A 20,520-nucleotide genomic window follows, 5' to 3' on the forward strand; every position below is an offset into this window, starting at 1 on the left:
CTATCCAGTCTGTGCTTGAAGGAGTCAGCCGTGATGCCGGTCATCTCCCTGATCTTCTTTGGCACAGCATTGAATAGGCGAGCCCCATTTTGCGAGAAGCAGTAGTGCACGAAGGTCTTTAGTCGTTGTGTTGTATGTGCTCCTCACTTGGGGTGAAGGTTGACTTGCAGTCCCACATTTGGGACCATTCCCTCCAGAATCTTCCACACATAAATTACCAGGTATCTCTCCCCTCCACGCAATGAGTACAACTGCAACTCCTGCAGTCTCTCCCAGTACCTTAATTCATGTGGGCTTCTAATTTCATTATGTCACCTGTCATGTGGTGATCACAGCTGACTGTAATGCTAGGTGTTTTGGGTTCAGCTTCACGTTCCGTAAATGCCTAGCGTATAGTGGGGCTCTCTTTCGAGACCGGGGCTTAGACAAATAAGAGGGAGGCAGGACACAAAAACTCCAGGCAACAACCTTACACGTGTATTGCTTAGATGGACAGGGGACTATGTAGATGTTACAGGCACAAGTATACTGGGCGATTATAAACTCTTATGTCTAGATATAATTAGCAGTATCTCGCAGGATACTGTTTCGGGTCACAGTGAATAGCATTTGAGGCAGAACGTCCTTAACCTGAGGCGTCCCGTCGACGTATGGGTACGTTGCAACATTTTGCATTTGCCAGTCCCATCGATGTACTGGTACATTGCGCAATTGCAAGGTTCATAATTTGCACAATTTTCAATTTTCGCGTGTGATTTTTCGTACGTATACACGGGACACCTTCCTCTCTTCCTCTACAAGATGCCAAGCAGGGACAATGCCTTACACTGCATAACCTCCCCTCCCCACACGGCATTGTCTCGGCAATCACCTGTTACCAGTGACCTGGCCAATAAAGACATTCAGGGCCAGAGTGATTCCCCAATCGATGACAATGTGGAGGACAAAGTTTACATAGCATTAGAGGAAGAAACAGTCAGAAATGATGATCAGGTAATGTGGCAAAACTAGGTCAGGTATGGTAATGAATTAGTGAAACAATGCTTATAATGCCTATATTACTGTTTGAAAACCAATATACTCTCATACTACATATAAATTCGTACCAAGTAAATAAATAAATACCGTTTATGAGGTGTGAAATAGTTACCCTCCCATAGAACTCATTTTCGTTGGTGCCAGCCTGTTAGAAAACCCAGTCAGGTAAGGAGGTACTGCTATCTGGATCGAGTATTTTAAACCTCAGGTGAGCGATTTCTCTATGAAATTTCGATGTTTCTCATCATAAGCGGAGGTTTTTAGCCAAAAAAAAAAAAAAATCGAAAATACCTTGGGATTGGGGGGTGTCGGAGGTGCAAAATAGCTCAAGACATGACGGGTTAATCAGGGAAGTCCAGGGTCACTATGTGTAACGGTAGGATTTTTATCCCACCGTTGTTCATCAGTGTAACGATGAGAAATTGGATTTCCCACCGTTGTTGTTCCCCAGTGTAATGATGGTAATTTTATCCCATCATTATTTATCAGGTCTGTTCTGTTTAACTTGTTGATAATACAAAGGGTACTCAACTGAGTCTCCCCTCAATGACTGATAAAGTATTCACCAAAGAAAAAACGAAGGGGAGGGGAGTAACTTCGACTTTGAATGATAAAGGTTAATTGTATAAAGGATATTTTTGGTAGCGTTTGTATTTTTAGCCGAGTCGAGAATGTGTTAGTCGTTCCCAAAGCGGAGGAATCTTGAACTGGAAGGGGAGTGAGTCATGCGTGAGAGGACAAAATTCCCCTGGTTGGATATCAAAATTGCATATACTTTAATTACTCTATACTTGTTAACCCCTTAACTGCGGGGCGTCACTTTCGTGATGCTTGGGAGCAAGGGATCATACCGCTGGGCGTCGCTTTTGTAATTCTGTGTTATTTTGAATTCACCCGGGCTTCCAAGTGGTGGCTTGTATCATCTATCAGTACTGCCAATGCCCAACACTAGTCAGCACTCCTAATCTCATCTGTACTCCCATCCATTGTTGACAATTTAGCCATTTCTCCCCATTCTTGACTCCCCTTCCTACCCCCCCTCCATTACCCTATCCTCTCGCCTGCCCGGCCGTGCTACGCAAAGTAAATCTTCCCTGGAATTTTTCACTGTTTTCATCCATTGAAATAAGCCCTATGCCTTATTCTTATACCAAATAATATATACAAGAAAGAAATAAGGTAAGTGAGAGTGCCATACACCTGGAATTTGCTAATTATCACCTGACAACACCTCACGTGCACTCGTTCGCTAATTTTTGCTGTTTATTTCCCCTTGAAATATGCCGTATAATCTATTTTCGTAATAAATATACATATAAGGAGGGAAGGGAGAAACCTAAGTGATATTTACATTCACCTGGAACTACCTAATTTATAATGTATTGTCTACATTGCCTGCCAATCATTTCACTGCTATATATTAGCTGCTGTCAAGAGGCTAACATTGGCAGTAATGCATTTCCCTAGGTAGGCCACCACCCCGGCCCACCCTTATCAGTTTACTCTCATCTTCCAATGTGGAGGTACGTCTGCTTGCTCTTGCTGACTTCAGGGACTTTTCACCCCCATGCAAAGGGCCCTGTGACCTTTACCCCCTACTAAACCTCGTGTGGAAAGAGGTAAAGGGCTGACAATTGATAAGAGTGACTACGATCTTTCTATTGAGTAAAACAGTGCAAGTGGAATTGTAAATAAAGTGTAAACAGCAAGTGAAAGTAATGAATGTAAATATATTTGAACAGTGGAAAATAGTTTTATAAGTTACTTCAAGTAACAGTGCATAAGTGTAAATAAAATAGAAATGTAAATAACGTAAATAAAATAGAGAACGTAATTAGAAATATAAATGAGTAGTATTATAAGAATACGAGTATATACCCTAGGAGTAATGAAAGTGAAAGTTTCACTCTAGCATGTCTGAATACTATGAGTTGAGAGTGAAGGTGAAAGTGTCATTCACTCTCAGTGCTAGTATTCAGGACGAGAAAGTGAATGCTACGTATTTTACTGAAAGAAATTGAATCCCTACAGTGACAATAAACTAATATTACTGAAGGAAACTTATGGATAAAGACTGTAGATGTATATAAGTGTTATATAGTAACAGAAATTTAAAGTGTGAGGGGTTTTATGAATAATAAATGACAGAATACCAACAGCGAACTAGGGCAAGTGGGAAGGTCATACGCGCTCGTAATTTTCATTGCTTTCACAGTGGTTTTTATTTGGAGTATGGATCCCAAACTACTTGATAATCATAGAGTAGTGTTTATAGTGTTAATATCTGGCTGTGGTAATCATATTACGGGTTGTCGGGAAGTGTAAAGTGGAGATTTCGTTACCCAACTTCAGAGGTCTCCACAAGTCCTACGGTAATCGACGATGGCACAACAAACATCCCAGGAGAAAGCTGAAGGTATGTGCCATATGCATATGTAATTTTAATATTCTAGGACTAATAACTGATTTTTGGCAAATTTTTTTGAGAGTCTGTCGGAGCCCGAATAACCCCGCTGGAGACGCAAAACATTGGGAAACATGCCCGCAGTGTAAGGGGTAAACAGACATTTTTTGAATTACATGACCTTTAATAATATGAAAAGAGTTGTAAATTAAGTACTAGTTTGAGCGATAGTAATACAGTACTGTTACCAAGCGAAACAATTTGAATATTTAACAATGACTCCTGAGTTCATCACATTTCATTCTCGATTATCAGTTATTCTTGGGCTCGTCAATAGCCTCAAGACTGGGACATTCAATGACATGGACTGTCTTTTCGGGCTGGCATAGCCTCGGACCAAAAATATTCACTCATGTACTATTTCGTCGGGCCAGTCTAAACTCATCACACAATTCACTAATATTCCATAATCACTCGGGCTTGCTTAGCCTCGAGTAACAATTCGAAATTACATATCCTTACAACCACTAAATTCACTTTAACACTTCCAATATTTCTAACCTATTAATAAAAGAAGAGAGAAAAAAAAACGGTTGATGAGTTAAATTCGCTTTTCCATTACTGATCACATTAACTTTCAAAATTCTGTACATTATCTACTATCAAAAAAAAAAAGGTTCACCTGATTGATTCATAATTCAGTTGCTACTACATTCAGTTATAAATCTATTTGTGGGTAGTGTACAACAAGTCTATGGGCAATATCACAAGATGGCCTCGTGCAACCCCAAAGTCACGGTGTCTGTGGACTGAAACAACGTCTGTTACCCGTAACATCTGGTTAGCCAGTGCCTACGTTAAGCTTTTAACAACATTACTTCATATTGTTCACGACAAGCAAGAATTAAAACAAGCGAGGGGGAAGAAAAGAGGAATGTGTACAGCTCACCTGAAACAACGTCCGTTACTCGCAACGTCTGGTTAGCCAATGCGGCTTAGCTGGGCAGTGGGCACATAGGAACGCTACTGCTAGTCAAATGAGACTGTGTTTTTGCGATATGGTGGGTTTTAATTCTCTTCACTATTTATATAGTAGAGTACACATGACGTTAGGACTTATGATTGAAAAGGGGAAAATTTGGGATTCATTCCTTACTACAGTTAAATACTGAATTTACCACCATCCCGCCCTGAGTTTGGGGTAGCTTATGCCATCTAGTGACGGCTAAGGCAAGCGGAACTACTTGATCCTCACAAATTACATTATCTTTGCCTTTTCTGACTATTAATTTCACATATTTGGATTGTAGCCGTTTCATTAGTAAGCATTTCACAACAATGATATGGAAAGAATTGCATACCCATTATTATTCTGTTTAAGGTTTAAACTTGGCGCCTGGCGACGACGCACCACAAGCAAGGGGATGTTGCCCACATCTGTTATTCGTTACCTACCAGATGGGTGAACTCCCATAGCTGAACACTCCCAGTTACACTACCTATGCATAGATATAGAGACATGTACATACAGTATAAAAATAAAGTTGTCCCTATATTGATCATTAACACATGAACTACTACTTAGAACAGGAGCCTTATAGACTATGGTCCTTTCAGCGCGAGAAGTCCGTTCAGGGTGGGGCCCACCTGGTGAATCACCTCTAGCGATGTTGCCAAATGAACCGTAGTACATGCCTCTCTCTCTCTTATTTCCCATCTATGTGCTATTTGAAATTGTTTTTTATATTCTGTTTATAATAAAGGAAGCTATATAGTACATTGAGTATCACTTTTTAGAATTATAACAACGATTTGAATGAATTCTATGACACGTGGCAGTGCTTTTTTCCCATGTTGCCACGCCGAGGTCGGCGAGGGACCCAGGGTCAGAGAGAGGATTAGGCCTACAGAGGAAACCTCTTAAAAATAAAACGCGCCTAGACTTTTACCTCATAGGTGGTGTGGAAAAAAAGTTGAAAATAAATATATATATATATATATACAGAGAGAGGGAGAGAGAAACAGGTGGGATGGGGGTAGGAAGACAGAGTGATAATCCGATAATTGGTGGTCAAATTGGCAACGTCACACTCGGGGAAATCCCAACTTCTGCCACACCCTGAACGGACTTCTTGCTGCGAAAGGACCATAGTATTCAGATTATACTCTATCTAACTTAGAAATTACAGTACCTCTAAACATATACATGAATACTAACTTTGTGGCATTACACGGCTCCCACGTTCGGAAGACATATTTTACCCAAGTCAGTCATCTATGACATATGCATGGATGGAATGTTGTTATCCCTATAACTGCTATTAACACTTTGAATTGGAACATTTTTTCCCCACAATCGGTGGCACCTGTCGGTCCACATTAAACACCTAATGCATACCTAGGAAGGTTGCTTACTCACTTCATTAGGAGGTATGATCACTCCTTACACTTGATGTGATGAGGAAATTTATGCCCCAGTCAGCCTCAAGTTTTGGGGGATAGCTTGTCGCTCACCGGAGCTTGACAGGGTCTCTCAAGAGTGAGATCACCATGGGGGCGCTTCCTTCCACTCTTCCATTCGCATTCGCATTCACTCGGTTCTTTTGTTTCCAGCATTCCGCCCGCAAGAAGGTGAGGGCTCATTCTGTCCTGAAGACTCCACTACCTCACAAACCGTGCTAACTGTAAGGTGAGGGGATTGATCACTCCCCTCGAAGTAAGGCACTTCCCGGTTCCAACCGGAACACTTTTCTCTCCTTTTTTTTCTTTTTACACCCTCTCCTCGGGGATGAGTCCACCCGGAACACAACCTCAGGCAGTTATGTTTCACAACATTCGTCTCATGCGCTTATCTCTACTTTTCTGTTTAACACTCCTCTATGAGCCTCCGAGGGGCATTCCTCACTCGCGGTGGTAATCGCTCATCTTCGGGCTCTGTGGCGAGCTCCTGTTGCAACGGTTCTAAGAGCCATTCCACTGTACCGTAATATGGTTTTATCTATTCAGCAGCCCTTTGTATTCTCTTGCCACTAAATACATTTTCAGTGATATAAACACTTCCATCTAGCAACACTTCGATCACTTTATACAGGCCATCCCATTTGGCATTCAGTTTCCTACAGGTACCCGGCTGTATGGTTTCTTTTTTCGCCCACACCAAGCTATTGACCCCAACCTTCTGCGCTCTCCTCCGCCTGTTGGCCACATCCCGGTATCGCCTGGTCATCTTTTGGTGGGTTCTTTTAATAAGGGTGTGAGCTATCGCTAGGTCGTCCTCCTCTGCGTCCATGGAAGGCAATAAGGTACCAATGAGGCGAGGGGGATGGCGTGAGAAGAAGGCATAATAGGGCTGTTTTCCCGTGCTCGAGTGCACCGCTTGATTTATGATGGTTTGGCACGACTGGAGCAGCTGAGGCCAACGCAAAGGGTGCCCGTTGCAGAGGGATGCTAGGATACTTTTCATAGTCCTATGCATCCTTTCGGTGGTGGAATTTCCCTGGGGATGATAAGGGGTGATGTAGAACAAGTCCACCTGGTTCCTCCGGCAGATCTTCTTGAATTCTCCACTCGTGAACTCTCCGCCGTTGTCCAGGACGATACCTCGTGGCGTCCCAAAGTTGGTGAAGTATTGCCCATGACAGTGCATGATGTGTTGTGTATGTTTGTCTCTGAGTGGGTAATATTTCACAAACTTACTGTAGTGATCTATCACAGTAAGGACATATCGGTAGCCCTGAGCTCCAGCAACCATATCGGTCAAGTCGATCCCGATACGTTCCAATGGTTTACTTACAGGCGGGAAACCTTTCCAAGGTTGCTGTAACCCAGTTTCACCTTTGAATCTTTGACAAGTGGGACACTGTTTCACATACTCGCATACATCTACTTTTAGATTTGGCCAATAGAATAGCTCTTCTACCTTTTTGATGGTTTTCTTTTGACCTAGATGTCCTGAGATTTCATGAGCGTGTTTTATAGCTTCTTTTGTTAATGACTTAGGAATCACCAAGCAATATTGGATGCTACCATCACTTGTTTCCTGAGCAAAATATAATAGTTCGTCAATCAACACAAACTGGGTCAACATGGCTTTCGGTAGTCTTTTTGTAGGGAGCTTCTCACTCCGCAAGTACTTAGCTAACTCATCCCACATGGGTTCTTCTCGCTGCTTATTTCTCACTTCGTCTTGGCTAAATCCAAGCCAGTTGTTTCTGACTGGTGGAATATCACTCTGACAGGTCTAGAAAGCTGATCAGCGACTACATTATATATACCCTTGACATATTGCACGTTGAAGTTGTACTCGCGCATCTTGAGAATCCATCGGTTCATACGTGGGGATTTTGTTTTTCGCTTAAAAATGCTGGTAAGCGGTTGATGGTCTGTCAAGATAGTACAGTGGGAACCCCACAAGTAATGGTGGAAGTTGCGGCATGTGAGAACGACTGCCAATGCTTCTTTGTCAGGTGCGGAATATTTTCTCTCGCAGGGATTGAGCTTTTTGGAAAAGTAACCAATAGGTAAGTTGGAGTTGTCTGGTTGTATCTGGCTCAATACGCCACCAATATGGGTGTTGCTCGCTTCGGTGGTTACAATGAATGGTCGAGTCACACAGGCTCTTACCAATACTGGCCCATTCACTAAACACGACTTCAATTGAACAAACGCGGATTGGCACTCGTCTGACCATTCGAGCGCTACTCCAGATCTTGTTAAGTTAGTAAGGGGAGCTGCTATTTTCGCGAACGAAGGTACGTGTTTTCAGTAGAACCCGCACATCCCAAGGAATCTCCGGACTTCTTTGACTTTTGTGGGTCTTTTCATTTTGTTGATAGTCTGTATGTTTTTTGGGTCCGGTTTACTCCCGGCCGCTGAGATTTTATGGCCAAGAAAGGTTACTTCTTTTAATCCAAACGTACATTTGCTTAAATTTAGCTTGGCCCCATTCTGTGTCAGTAAAGTGAATAGTTGCTGTAAGCGACTCAACGATATGGGGAAGTCATCAGCCCAAATTATTAAATAGTCCAAATAATTCTTTACCCAGCCTTGTTTCAACAATAGAGTAAGAATGTCTTCCATTCGTCGGGAAAATATGGCTGGTGAACATTTTAGTCCGAATGGTAAACACCTAAATCTGTAAAGGGTGACTCCATCACTGAATGTGGTTAAATCACGGCTCTCCTCGTCCAACATGATTTGAAAATATGCCTCACGCATCTCAAGAGTCACATAGTAGTTATGACCTGTGGCCTGCTCGACTAATTCTTCTAGTAGGGCAGTGGATAGATATCCGTGGCTAGATGTTGATTCACGTGGTGATAATCTAAACACATGCGCTTGCTGCCGTCCGGTTTGTTAACTAATACAATAGGAGATAACCAGGCAGCTGTTGATCTTTCAATAATTTCTCTCTCTTCCATGTCTTGCAACATTTCAGCGATCACCTGTTTAGCTTGTTCAGGATATCGATAGATCGGTCCACGGCTGGGCTGTGGGTCTGCTACTTTAATGTGAACGGGGGGACCGCTGATGGTTCCTAGTTCTCCTTTTTCCAAAATGAAGAGGGGATCGTGTTGCAGAATTACGTTAGCTAGTTCTTCTTGTCGAGCTAAAGCTGTGTGAGGCCATGTCTGTTCGTCAATTAGCTTTCGGAGTCATTGAACATGACTTCCGCTTTCATCAGTTCGATCACTAGTAGGGATCAGGTCATTATGAATTTTGGTAACTTAGCTGACTGTACTTTCAGGAGGGTCGTCAATAATTTCATATGAGCCTAGAATGGTACCTTTCCGAAACAGTTTATCTTGTTTAGCTCCATTATTGAGGGGTAAATAGACTAAACCCTCTGAATTCACTTGTAATATGTAAGGGTGACTATTATGTCTGAAACGCGCTTGTGGGTAGAACAATAAAGTTGTTTTAGACTCCTCACTGACTGGCACGGCTATGAATCTGGTTTGATATGGGGTGAGCCTCTCTAAGTTAAGAGATTAATCTGTTTCAACTGTTGAGGGTTCCTGATGGCCCTGATAGGTGTGGCCTGGACTTGCTCAACTTTTCCTTTCCGCCGCGGAACATAGTTTATGATGTACGGATCTCCTCCCCACGTCAGTGCTCGTTGTGCACCATTCCAGATCAACAGAGATTGTCCGAGAACATCACATCCCAACAACATTTCAGTAGTCAAGTAGACGTTCGGGACGACTGGACACCACTGTTGATGAACTTTCTCGTCTCCCACTCTGATCTCTACTTTGACCATACCCAGGATACAGAGCGGCGCTCCTGTGACTCCCTGTAATCTCGGTGGATTTCTCCTCGTGTTTATTTCTGTTCCTAACCGCTTCACGGTGGCCTCTTTGAGTAAGGTGTAACCACTCCCTGTATCAACTACGGCTTCCACTACTTTATTATTCACTCTGAAACTTATCTTGGGCGATGTTATGCCTGTGGTTAGTCAAATAGACTGATGGGGGAACTTTGTTTGGTTGGCAGTCTGCCTCGCATTTGGACTGGGTTGGTGAAATCTGTTATTGCTCCGCGTCGCTGCGCTGTGGTTTATGCGACCTGGGCAATCACGACTGCCTCTATGACATCCCAACCTATGGCAATCAAAACAGTGGCCTGATGGTGGTTTTGCCCAACATTCTTGCAACGTGTGTGAACTCTTCAGACAATAACTACAGTATTTTCGCCTCGGTGTTACAGGAGGAGTAGATTGTTTTTGGTTGAGTTGTTCTAAATTTGTTTTCAAATCCCTTAATTGAGCTTTCAATTCAGTCACTTCTTTGTCTGACTCGGGTTGACGGTTATCATGGGATGGTCTTGGTGGAGTATCCACTACATTTGTATTTGAGGGAACTTCACTTTTATTGTCCCTGTTATGCTGAGTGTTTTCAGGTCGACTTCTCGTCCTAAAAGCACTAGCGACTGAGCGGGGTCCTCTTTCCGGACCGGAAGTAAAGCACCCACAAAGGAACAGGACATAAAAACCAGGCAGTATACCTTAACACATCTATTGCCTTAATTCTACACCGTTACAATACAACACAGAGTGATATTTGAGATACAGGAGACAGGGACACAGAGTTAGCCTTTAACACCACAATGCACAGTCACACTTAACACACGGTATAATGCATGTACACTAATGTCCTGAATTATATGTATTGATACCCGTATTTCATCTTTAGGCAGAATGTATATTTAGTTGGAAGCAAGGGGAATAAACAAGATTAAGAGTCCGTGGGGGAAATGCTACTATAAATAAGACAGGGTGCGGATCGCGACACTTGATGTAGTCACTTAGTCACGGCGGCACTTACACAGACTTTTGATTCACCCGCGCACCCTAGTCTCCATTCACAGTTACTGAAAGTTCTTTTACTTGGGGACTCACACAATTACTATAAGTTCTCTTACTGAGGGTTTAAATTATTTTCTGTTCTGCCGGGTATCAAGTTCTTATAGACTAATAGCAACTGTCACTGGCTTTACACTGGTCTTCACTCGGTCACTGTTCACTGTTATTTTCCCCTGGTTTGTTCTCGGTACAATGGGCGTCACTATGTTACCCGTGTTTCCTGGGTGGAGTTCACTCTGTCGTATGGGCGTGAGGAGAGGGCCCTAGGGGGACCCTGCCTGCAAGGGGCAATACACTACCCGCAGGGGAGTCACTGCCCAGGTCCTGGTTGTCGGTGGGGTGCAGGGAGGCCCCCCTGTCTGGGGGCCTCGACCTGAGAGGTGGCCCTCGGGACTGGGGCCAAACACGTGGGGTGAGGGAGCCTGGGTTGCCCTCGTCTGGAGTCTGCTGGTCGGGCCTGGGGGTCCTGGGACTGCGGTCGCCTTTTGGGAGAGGCGCCAACAGGGTTGGGCTGCAGCACCGTCTCTGTCTGGTGTCTGGCAGGAACAGAGATTTCCCAGGCGTGGGAGGTAGGTCCGGTTTCGGGCCTTGCCACCACTCTGGCGACACCCCCGGGGCAACACTCCCGGATGGTGACGAAGGGCTCCCACAGGGGGAAGAGGCAGGAGAAGGATTCACGGAGTCCATGTCCTCTCCGGTACGTACTGGAGCCGGAGCCTCGGGTTGCCTTACCCTGGTACGTACTTTGGCCGTAGCCGGGAGCTGATCTTCCCGTAGAGAAGCAACCGAAGGGCGTACAGTGGCCGCTCCTTCCCCGCCACGTGCAGTGACCGTCAGCGCGGTGTTGCTCCCATAGGATAGAACAGCGGGAGAGGGAGGCACAGAGGCAACGCTCTCTCTGGTGTATACTAAGGCCGTGGTTAAGGGTCCCCTTACCCTGGTGCACACTTCTGGCCGTAGCCTTGGGCCTCCTGCCCTTGAAGTGGCTAAGGGTCCCCTGACCCCGGTGCACACTTCTGGCCGTAGCCTTGGGCTTCCTGCCCTTGGAGTGGCTAAGGGTCCCCTTACCCTGGTGCACACTTCTGGCCGTAGCCTTGGGCTTCCTGCCCTTGGAGTGGCTAAGGGTCCCCTTACCCTGGTGCACACTTCTGGCCATAGCCTTGGGCTTCCTGCCCTTGGAGTGGCTAAGGGTCCCCTTACCCTGGTGCACACTTCTGGCCGTAGCCTCGGGCCTCCTGGCCTTGGGCCTCCTGCCCTTGAGGTGGTAACAATAGCCGTTAACACGGTGTTACCTGGGACTGAAGCTTGTTCAGTCCCACCCCAATTCTGGCGATGGTTGTCCCACCCGCAAGGTCGTTGGCTTTTTCTGGTCACCTAGTCTTGGGGTAGTTGCGGGGAAAAGGGACTCAGGACAGTTGTGTCCCGGTGACCCTCTTGACCTGGGTCACTAGCCCCACCGTTGTGTCCTCCTGGGGTGGTGGTTTGGTAGTGGCCCGGTGGTGGGGTGGGGGTTGGCGGGGTGGGTGGTCCGGCGGCGGGCATTTTACTACCCTCCGTGGTAGAAAAGTCACGACCCCGTGACTGGAGGTGGTATGTCATGGAGGTGGATGTCTGGTGAGCCGGGGTGAGGTGTTGTAGGAGGCTGGTCCAGTGGTAGGTGATGGGGTTAGGCTCCCAATGAGGGTTGAGAGTGAGCCGGAGGGAGGATGGATGGTCGGTCCGGTGTAGGAGGCGGAGAAGGTGGTGGGTCTCCCAAATCCTGACAGGTGGGTGGTCGTGGGGTAGCCAGTGCACTCTAGTGATCTTCATCTCGGGGAATGGTGCCTGGTGAGGAGATAGAAGCTGAATGCTGGAGAGTGACGTGAGATTGGTCCTTTTATGGGGGATGGGTCAGTGGGAGGAGCATTGTACTTTGGAGAATTGGGATTTGGGAGGATTCCATCGTGCTTGGTGGAGAGGGAGGGTTATGGGGGAGGTGTTTGGGGTAGGGGGGGTTTGTGGTGGTGGGTGGCGGGATGGGTCTGCGATGGGAGGTGGTGTTGGAGTGTATCTGGAGGGTGAGCGTGAAAGGCGTCCTGATCTGGTGGTGGTGGTAGTGAGTGTGGGTGTGGGTGGTGAGGGTGGTTGTGCACATGGTGGTGGTGAGGGCGTGCAGCCGTTAGGGGGTGAGGCAGGTGGGGATGCGGTGTGGCGCGTATAACTAGAATGGTCATGGGGGAGGGGGGGTGAGGTTGGGTAGGTGGTGTCTGTGCGTGGTGGGCTGGAGTTTGGTGTGGTGTGGGAGGTGGTGGGTGTACAGGTGGTAGGGGGGTGAGTGGTGAGCTGTGAGGAGGTGGTGGCGTTGGGTGGTGGTGGTGATGTAGGCAGTGTGGTGTGGGAGGTGGTGGGTGGACAGGTGGTAGGGAGGTGAGTGGTAGGCTGTGAGGAGGTGGTGGCGTTGGGCGGTGGCGGTGATGTAGGCGGTGGAGGTGGTGTGTTGGGATCGGGTGTGTTGGGAGGTGGCGTGGTCATCGGTGAGGTGGAGGGTGGGGGTGAGAAGGAGTAAGAGTAGGAGTCTGGGGGGTAATTCTTGGAAGGCTCAGTGTGGACAGGTGTGCGGGAAGAGGTGCGGGGCGCGCGGGTGTGGGGGTGGTCATTGTTGGGTGGGTGGAAGGATCACACGTGGCGGTTTCGGTACGTGCGTTGCTGTCTTTGTTGGTCAATGATTACTTGGTAGGGGTTAGGGACTCGGATTATTTTGAAAGGGCCATTGAACCGGGGGGAGGTCTTGGTGGGGGCGGGAAGGTGTGCTACAACAACGAACTGGCCAGGTTTGTATGGGTTGGAGTGGTTGGTGTCGGGCGCCAGGTCCTGTTGGGTTGGTAGGTGGTGGAGGCAGCGTTTGAGGTGGTGGAGTGGGTCAGTAGTGGAGGGCGGGTTGGGTGGGTGGAGGTGGTGGCGGAGGGGTAGGAGGAGCAGGGTTTACCCGAAAACTCACTCATGGAGTGTTATACCGTCCTCTCGTGGGCATGTATTCAGGCCCCATTGGACAATCTTGACATGGGCAGGCTAATCGTCGTTCCCTGTTTGCATGATGCGTGTGCGGACCTGATTCATGAGGGAGCGATGGCTCCTCTCGCAGATGCTGTTACCTTGGGGCCAGTAGGGGGATGAGTGGGAGATATGATACCCGAATATATTCGCCAGTTCTTGCCAGACTTTGCCAGTGAATTCTGGGGCATTATCTGAGTGCAGTGCTTGGGGAATGCCAAAATACGGGAAGACGTGGCGAGTTAGGGCGTCGGCGACAGATACTGCGCTGTGATCTTTGGCGGGGCATGCGATGATGAACTTTGAATACATATCCACGAATGTGATAATGTGTTTGTACCCTGTTTTGGGTGTGAGGGGGGCTGACGACGTCTAGGGAAAGCAATTGGCAAGGTTTCTGTGCTGTTAGTTTTCCTGAAGGGCCGGGTGTGCAAGTGATGTCCTTCCCCAAAGCACAGGCGCGGCAGGATTGTATGATGTTCTTGACAATGGTGGATGGGTTAGGTGTCCAGTACATATCACTGAAGACTTGTAAGAGTTTCTTAGTCCCCAGGTGGATGCCATTGTTGGTGTGAAGGTGCAGCACAGTGTCGTGGGCGGTGGTAGGGCTTAGGATGATGTGGCCGTTGGGATCGAACAGGTGATCGCCGTGAAGGTGGAGTTTGGCGAATGTGCTCGGCGGGATCCGGGTAGGGCGTTGTTTATTGTGCCACATTTGGATAAGGTCTGGTTCCGTGGAAATGGCATTGATGGGTAGACGGGAAAGGGCGTCGGCGTTTGTGTGGAGCTTGCCTGGTTGGTATGATATTTGAAAATCATACTCCTCGAGTGCTTCTTGCCATCGTATGAGTTGTGCGTTGGTGGTGTTGGACTGGCGTAACCACTGTAGGGATTGGTGGTCAGTAATGACAATCACGTGGGTGCCTGAGATGTATGAACGGAAGTAATCGAGGGACCAGATGATTCCGAGGCACTCGCGTTTGGTGGCTGCGTAATTTCTGTCCGCAGGATTTAGGGTGCAGCTGGCACAGGCGATGATATGCTCGCGGCCGTCTTGCACTTGGGCAAGGACAGCCCCTATGGCGATGAGTGAGATGTCAGTATATAGACGGAAGAGGAGGTTGTAATCTGGGAATGCGACGACGGGGGTGGAGGTCAGCTTGGACTTGAGGGTGGTGAATGCGGTTTTTCTTGGTTCTGTCCATATGAATGGTTCGCCTTTTTTTGTCAGGTTGTGTAGAGGTTTGGCGATGTCTGCAAATCCTTTTACAAAACGCCTGTAATATGAGGTTAGGCCTAGGAAGGCTCTGGTTTCGTGTACGTCGCGAGGTAGGGGGATGTCGGCAATCGCACGTAGCTTGTCGGGGTCAGGAGAGATGCCTTTGGCATTGATCAGGTGTCCAAGGAAGGAGACTGATCGTTCGGCCAAAACACACTTTGTGGGTTTGAGTTTGAGCCCAACCTGGCGTATGCGTTGGAACACCTGTTTGAGGTGGTGGAGGTTGTCGGCCCAGGTGTGACTGAAGAGGATGACGTCATCCAGGTAGGCCAAACAGGTCTTCCAGGTCAGCCCGCTCAGAACAGATTCCATGAGGCAGGAAAATGTGGCGGGGGCGTTGCAGAGTCCGAAGGGAAGGACGTTAAATTTGTAATGCTTCCCGTTCGATGTTGAGAAGGCGCTCTTGTGCTTGTCGTCTGGGTGGACGGGGACCTGCCAATAGCCTGATTGCATGTCTAGGGTAGAGAACCATGTCGATCCGTGCAGGGAGTCAAGAGAGTCGTCGATCCTTGGTAGGGGTGTAGCGTCTTTGATAGTAACGTCGTTCACTCTGCGGTAATCGACGCAGAAATGCATGGTTCCGTCTTTTTTACGCACAAGTACAACAGGTGAGGACCACAGGCTAGTGGAGTTGGAGATGACACCGGCATCAAGCATATCCTGGACCCGCTGGTCTTCTTCTGCCCATTGTTTAGGATTTTTTCGGCGTGATGGTTGGCGAATGGGAGGTCCTGTAGTATGTATCTCGTGGCTGAGATAAGTAGTGTGGCCAAGGTCTGTTGGGCCGGAAGAGAATAGGTCCTGAAAGTTCAGGAGTAGTTGTCGGAGGCTGTTGGTTTGGGTAGGGGATAGATGTGATGGTAGGTCGGGGAGAGTGGGATGATTAGGGGGTGGTGCTTGGCATGGTTCTGCTTCTTCCGTTTCGCCAATGATGAGTCCTCACGGTAGAGTTAGTGGTGTTGCGGCGAGGTTTGTGATACAGATCTCTTGGGCATAGGGGGGAAGGAAGGTGGGGGACACTAAACAGGATGAGAGGGGTCCGGTGGGTAAGGATGGTGAAAAAAGGACGGAGGTACCTGAGGGTCTGTTCAGTTTCACCCAAGCTTCGTGGTGGGGTGGAATGGTGATTGTGGAAGCGATAGTGGCAAGAAAAGATGGAGAGGGGACCAGTAGAAGTGGAGTGGGGGATGGGGATGGAGGGGGATGAAGTGAGGCGTTGATTGAGGTCGGGGTGGGGTTACATGTACAGGTGGGTTGGGGCAGGTGAGTGTCCAGGGAATGTGGGTGTGGGGGAGGTGGTGTTGTGTTTCTTTTTCCTTCTCGATTTTTTTTTTCCTTTGTTGATTGATGCTTGGTTGGGGCGGGCTGGACTGAAGTGGAGGCGATGCTGATGACAATCGATTCTCGCATGGAGTTTTTGGAGGAGGTCCAGCCCAAGGTATCCATCATATTGACTGCATGCCCTGGTACATACTTTGGCCGTAGCCGGGAGCTGATCTTCCCGTAGAGAAGCAACCGAAGGGCGTACAGTGGCCGCTCCTTCCCCGCCACGTGCAGTGACCATCGGCGCGGTGTTCCTCCCATAGGATAGAACAGCGGGAGAGGGATGCACAGAGGCAATGCTCTCTCCGGTGTATACTAAGGCCGTGGCTAAGGGTCCCCTTACCCTGGTGCACACTTCTGGCCATAGCCTTGGGCCTCCTGCTCTTGGAGTGGCTAAGGGTCCCCTGACCCTGGTGCACACTTCTGGCCATAGCCTTGGGCTTCCTGCCCTTGGAGTGGCTAAGAGTCCCCTTACCCTGGTGCACACTTCTGGCCATAGCCTTGGGCTTCCTGCCCTTGGAGTGGCTAAGGGTCCTCTTACCCTGGTGCACAGTTCTGGCCATAGCCTTGGGCTTCCTGCCTTTGGAGTGGCTAAGGGTCCCCTTACCCTGATGCACACTTCTGGCCGTAGCCTTGGGCCTCCTGCCCTTGAGGTGGTAACAATAGCCATCGACACGGTGTTACCTGGGACTGAAGCTTGTTCAGTCCCATCCCAATTCTGGAGATGGTTGTCCCGTCTGCAAGGTCGTTGGCTTTTTCCGGTCACCTGGTGTTGGGGTAGTTGCGGGGAAAAGGGACTCAGGACAGCAGTGTCCCAGTGACCCTCTTGACCTGGGTCACTAGCCCCACTGTTGTGTCCTCCTGTGGTGGTGGTGTGGTAGAGGCCTGGTGGTGGGGTGGGGGGTGGCGGGGTGGGGGGTCCGGCGCCAGGCATTTTAGTCCTTATCCGGCATTGCATTAACTCAGGTGGTGTACCTCTCTTCGAGAAGCTGCCTCTCATTTTCGATCCTGTTAATGAATTTACGGAGTGGATATCCATCATCAAGGTAACCTTCCAAATTTCCCTTGACTCGAGCGGAAGACCATACCACTATTTCTTCTTAATTTGTTTATCTCGCGAGGGAAACTTTTCTTTTTGGAAACTTCGTTTCAAGAGCCGCGTACTTACACATGAATCTATGTACAAACACCTGGGGTGATTCTTCCCAGTCATAAGTCATACTTTCTAGCTCTTGCCATGCTCAATCTACACTCAATTCGGTGGCAAACTCCGCGCTCAAGAATTTTTTTAGTTCGGGCCATGACAGTGCAAAATGTTTCTTTTGGTAATTATGGATGAAAGTGGCCAGTTTGGAACCCATTCAACTTTTGGCAACTTGGATTCTGATCGCATTACTGGTATCAACTTACTCAACCGCCTCACAAAACATTTCGAGGCGAGATGTGGCCTCTATCCCTTGAAGCTGATTTAATTCGAAAATTGGAATATCACGTGGTTTTATGAGAGGGACCCATGAAGTCATGGTGGGCGAACAAGGGGTCGAGTGTGAAGGCAACGTTCTATTCGTCGTACCGAATTGCTTATCCGGCTAATCTAATGGGGTGCTTCTGAAAAGCCTATTATTCCGTCAGATGGCTCCACTGTAGCAGTAAACACATTCCCGCGCTGTTTAAAAAGCATAATTTTATTTGTTAAATATTTACACTGTTGTGTGAAATTGTGAATCATGGTAATGTCATATGCCATAATATAAATAATACAAATAGAACACGTATATATAACGTATCATGAATTGTTTATATTTATCATAAACTGAAATTAAAATATCACTAATGGCATGTGATGGCAATCCGCCATTTCAGTGGTCCGACATTATTTAATTTCTGCTACATTTAGTGCAAGTTAGATTCTTAATATATAGTTTGTTCAGAGTGTAAAGTACGCCTAGTGGGTATCTTGACTCATCCAGTCTCTATGTGGGCAGAAATTTAATGTTGAGTAAATACTGGCATTCACCATCATAAATCATCCGGTCTGAGGAACCGTCCCAAAACCAAGATCGTTTACGCGTCATTTTTTGCCCGGTCTCACTGAGGACAGACGACTGTGGAAGGTAAACAAGCCAAGACATCGCCTCCAAGTGATCCACAAGATTCACACAGAGTCAAGTTCAGTATTCACGATTATATATATATTACATATATATATATATATATATATATTCCTTGCCAGACGCCATGTATCCCAAATGGGGTGGCCAAGGGCTTAGAGTTAATTGTTTTACAGGGAGGGGCACTAATCCTCCACCAGCCCCACTTGACACGTAGGGAGAACATTATGCCAACAGCATCTGGTGTTCCCAGGCGGTCACCCACCCAAGTACTAATCAGACCCAACATTGCTTAACTTTGCTGATCGGACGGAAAGCGGTGTACTCAACGTGGTATGGCTGTTGGCATATATATATATATATATATATATGCAAACGTGAGAACACATGACGAGTAAATACTACTGCATCCTCTTAAATGTCTACCCCCAGTGAGCTTGCATCCAGGTCAAGAGGACTGGTATGTGCACAAGCTACTGACTCAGTCAGTGGAAGATCTTACAAACATATGTGTGTGGACAGGTGGCCTGGAGACAGTTCTCACATGACCATACCATTAAGGACTTGCCAAGAGGGGGCAATGTGTGTGAGATATTGATGATAAGATGACCTTAACCCGCGGCGTCCTGTCGACGTTCTTCCACGTCCTCACATTTTGTCACTGCCAATCCTGTCGACGTACTTTAACGCGCTGCAATTGCAAGGTCCATAATTTCCACAATTTTCAAAATTCGCGCAAGATTTTCGATTCGCCCACCTACCCAAGCCTCCCCTACCTGCCACCAGGCGGGCAGCGTCCCAGACCCCTTGTGACCCGCGCACGCCCTTGTCTCGGTCACTCACCTGTTAGCAGTGACCCCGGTCAGACATGGTGCCTAAAGGTCTCTCAGACGACGAGATACAATCCGCCCTGGATGCCTTCACTGGAGATAGTGATTCTCCACTTGATGACGATGTGGTGGATCGAGACTACGTGCAGCCTGAGGAGGAAATAACAAGCAGTGATGAGGAGGTCCCTTCGCCCCGGAAAAAGCGGTACGTCACGTATCGTAAGGCAAGGGAAGGCCAGCCTGCACCCAAAACACCTGCCCGGACCTCTCTCCATCCCCTAGAGAGAGATTCTGATGAGGACGAGGACGAGGACGAGGACTGCGGCTTAGGACATGATGTTGCCTCGTGGTTGGGGAAGGAAAAAATCTCACCCCGAGGGTCAGAAGGTGGGGCGAGAAGGCAAATAAGGTATGGTCCTAGTGCTTTGTCTGGGGAAGGTGAAAGTGGTGTGGCGGGAGCGTGGGGTGAAAGGGAAAGTGGTGTGGCAGGAGTGCGGGGTGAAAGGGAAAGTGGTGTGAGGGAGGCAGCACGAGCACGTGGTGCACGTAGGCATAGGGGAGAGGAGGTGGAGCCACTCCCCAGCACGTCTTTCGTCCCACAATATTCCCAAACTTCCTCCCCATAGCCCCAGGATGTGGGGAAAGGAAGGAAAGGGAAGGGAAAGGGTAAAGGAAAAGGGAGAGGGAAGAGAAGTGCGAGTGATGAAGGGCGCCGCTCTCCACCTCCCCAACCTCCCCCACCACCTTCACCTCCCCACCCTGACGAAGGCGACGATGGGGACGAGGCTGGAGATGGTAGTGTCTCGTGGAACTGGGAAGATAGGAGTAATTTTACTCCCATCATTCACCCTTTCACTGAGGAGTGGCGATCTGATTGCACGGCTCCAGGTGTGCATGCGGGTTCCACTAGTGTGGATTTCTTCCACCTGTTCTTTGGGGATGCGTTTGTGGGGCGCATAGTGGAGCAGACAAACCTATTTTCACGAACACAGCGCCGTGAAACTGAATGTCTGCGTACAACGAGCAGGCATTCCCAGCAATATGACTATCCTGTGACAATTTCTGAGATGTTCTTATTTTTTGCCCTGGTTCTCTTGATGGGTGTTGTCAGAAAAAATCAAATACCGGCATACTGGACCACT

At 47.9% G+C, this 20,520-nt stretch overlaps 1 non-coding gene across 1 annotated transcript; it reads right to left on the reverse strand.

Annotated features, from left to right (window-relative positions):
- Positions 1–18,776: 18,776 nt before the first annotated feature.
- LOC145390521 (5S ribosomal RNA) lies at positions 18,777–18,895 on the reverse strand. The gene has a single exon (XR_013895668.1). It is a non-coding gene; the product is annotated as a 5S ribosomal RNA (ribosomal RNA).
- Between the last annotated feature and the right edge of the window lie 1,625 nt (positions 18,896–20,520).

The sequence above is a fragment of the Coenobita brevimanus genome, chromosome 14 (genome assembly GCF_032717465.1).
Source record: "Coenobita brevimanus isolate Jiangsu-jjx chromosome 14, ASM3271746v2, whole genome shotgun sequence".
Taxonomy (NCBI): domain Eukaryota; kingdom Metazoa; phylum Arthropoda; class Malacostraca; order Decapoda; family Coenobitidae; genus Coenobita; species Coenobita brevimanus.